At 32.6% G+C, this 2,500-nt stretch overlaps 1 protein-coding gene across 3 annotated transcripts in view; it reads left to right on the top strand.

Annotated features, from left to right (window-relative positions):
- The window catches only part of LOC107678725 (zona pellucida sperm-binding protein 3-like), a 21,764-nt gene that overhangs the window by 614 nt on the left and 18,650 nt on the right, over nucleotides 1-2,500 (top strand). The gene's annotated exons all lie outside the window — the stretch shown is intronic.

Genomic DNA, 2,500 nt, shown 5'->3' with positions numbered 1-2,500 from the left:
AGAAGACTTCGAATATAATGCACAAGGCATATAAACTACTTTCCTGATGCATTTTTATCATTTTAGGATCTTGGCAACATCAGTGAATGTTCATTTTTGTTGTGTGGAGAAGAGAGCAATGTGAACAGTATTACAATTAATCCAAAGATTTGTAACAATATGAGGTGAGAAAATGCATTGCAGTTTTCCTTTAATGAAAGCTATGAAATATATAAACTACTGTTTAAAAGTTTTTTTTTTTCTTTTGGTTGTTTTATTTATTAAAATATTTTTTTTATAAATTCATACTTTTATTCATCAAGGATGCGTTAAATTGTTCAAAAGTGTCAGTAAAGACATTTATAATGTTAAAAAAAAAATTATATTTCAAATAAATGCTGTTCTTTTGAACCTTCTATTCATCTAAGAATCCTGAAAATTTAAATATATCACAGTTTCCACAAAAATATGAAGCAGCACAACTGCTTTCAACATTGATTATAATATCAGCATTAATGTTTTAGAAAGAAGTCTCTTCTGGTCACCAAGGTTGCATTTTTTTTATTTTATCAAATATGCAGTAAAACAGTAATATTGTGAATTATTATTACAAACAACTGTTTTCTATTTGAATTCATGGTTTCCATGAAAATATGAAGCAGCACAGCTGTTTTCAACATTGATAATAATCAGAAATGTTTGTTGAGCAGCAAATCAGCATATTAGAATGATTTCTGAAGATCATGTGACACTGAAGACTGGAGTAATGATGCTGAAAATTCAGCTGCGCATCACAGAAATAAATTACAGTTTAACAGATATTCACATAGAAAGCAGGTATTTTGAATTAAAATAATATTTCAAATTTTTACTGTTTTTTTTAATCAAATAAATTCAGTCTTGGTGAGCATAAGAACATTAAAAAATCTTACCCACCTCAAACTTTTGAGCAGTGCTGTATTTCTGAAAAGCAACATTAATTTCTCACACACAGTCAGGAAGAGAACACCATCAAATATCACACAAAACTTCCCACCTGTGACCGAACGCGGTAGGAAAACACACGCATTCTCCATAATAAGCGTATTGTTTGGCTAACAGTTATTCTTTATGGACACAATGGGCAAAACTCCCAACTTCTGCTGCTCAGACGCGGTGTCTTAGTTTGCATCCTCAGAAACCCGAAGCCTCACTGCTCTTATTGTCTTTCTAAACAAAATCATCTGGCAGCTCTCCCAAAGCCCTCCGGCCGCAGACACCTGCCTGTGGTCCTGAGCGGGACGTGTGTGTACAGTGCCACTGCGGGATTCAAGCTTCTGCATGTTAGCGGCCCATTCAGGAGATGTACTTTCCCTCGGCTATTTTAATAATGTATTCATCAGCAACACTTGAAAGCGATGACAGCACGCCCTGATGTGTTTACACACCTTGCCCACATTGCGTGTCCCAGGATGCATTGGGACGTGTGGGTTTGGACACAATGGATGCTTGTCTTTTTGTTTTAGAGTCCAGCATGTCCTCCTCACGTCTCGGAGATTGGCAGCTTTTTCTTTTCTTCTGTCGGTGTAAAAACGCTTGCCCTCACATGTCGGCCTGTAAATCCTCGGATGGGTTGCATCACATGCAGCGATGATTATATCCCTGCCTTTCATTCAGATCTTCCCTTTCAACCGTTTGCAACAAGATAATTCTGGACTGAGTGTAGAAACCTCGTGTGATGGAATGGTGCGACTGAAAAACATACGTTCAGTTGATTAGCCTGACACTTTCTAATTGTGCTTTTTTTTTTGGAGGTGACCTGTGACGTGCCTATTTTGCTTTTTTTCTGATTTAATACAGTTTATTGCAAATTATATGATCAGCATAACAATTGTATCACTTTTAGGTAAACATGTGGAGGAATCCTAATTTTGACTTGTTTGATTTGAGTGGATGTTCATTTTTGTCACATCCCAGGTTCACATTCTAATGTGAACCAGTGTTATATTCATACCATTGTGATATTATTAGGGTTTTTATTAATATTTTGAATTAGTTTTTGTTTTTAGATTTTCTGTTTTCATTTTAATTATTAATAATTTGTGATGTATGCTTTGGTCATTTTTATTAGTTTTCTTTTAAAATGTCTGTTTTTTAGTAATTTTTATTTCAGTTGTTTTATTAGGATCAACTAAATAAAAATGAGAAATATTGTCTTGGCAACTAGCTGAAATTAATTTTATTATAATAAATTATATAATATTATAATATAATGTTACTTCACTTAACGTTTATTTCTATTGACCTTTCTTAAAAAAATAGTTTTAGTCATCTATAATAACCCTGATGTAAACTAACAACTTGTTTATATATTAAGCTATAGTTCTGGTTTAATTAATTTATTTATTTATCTTTGATCAAAAAGTACTTTAGTCATTTTTATTTATTTATTTAAGTTTTTGTTTATTTTAGTACATCAATTTAAACTAAATGAAAATGAGAAATGTTGCCTTGGCAACTAGCTGAAGTATATATATATATT

This window comes from Sinocyclocheilus anshuiensis, unplaced genomic scaffold (genome assembly GCF_001515605.1).
Source record: "Sinocyclocheilus anshuiensis isolate Anshui unplaced genomic scaffold, SAMN03320099.WGS_v1.1 scaffold208, whole genome shotgun sequence".
Lineage (NCBI taxonomy): Eukaryota > Metazoa > Chordata > Actinopteri > Cypriniformes > Cyprinidae > Sinocyclocheilus > Sinocyclocheilus anshuiensis.
This window is presented reverse-complemented; position numbering and strand designations above follow the sequence as displayed.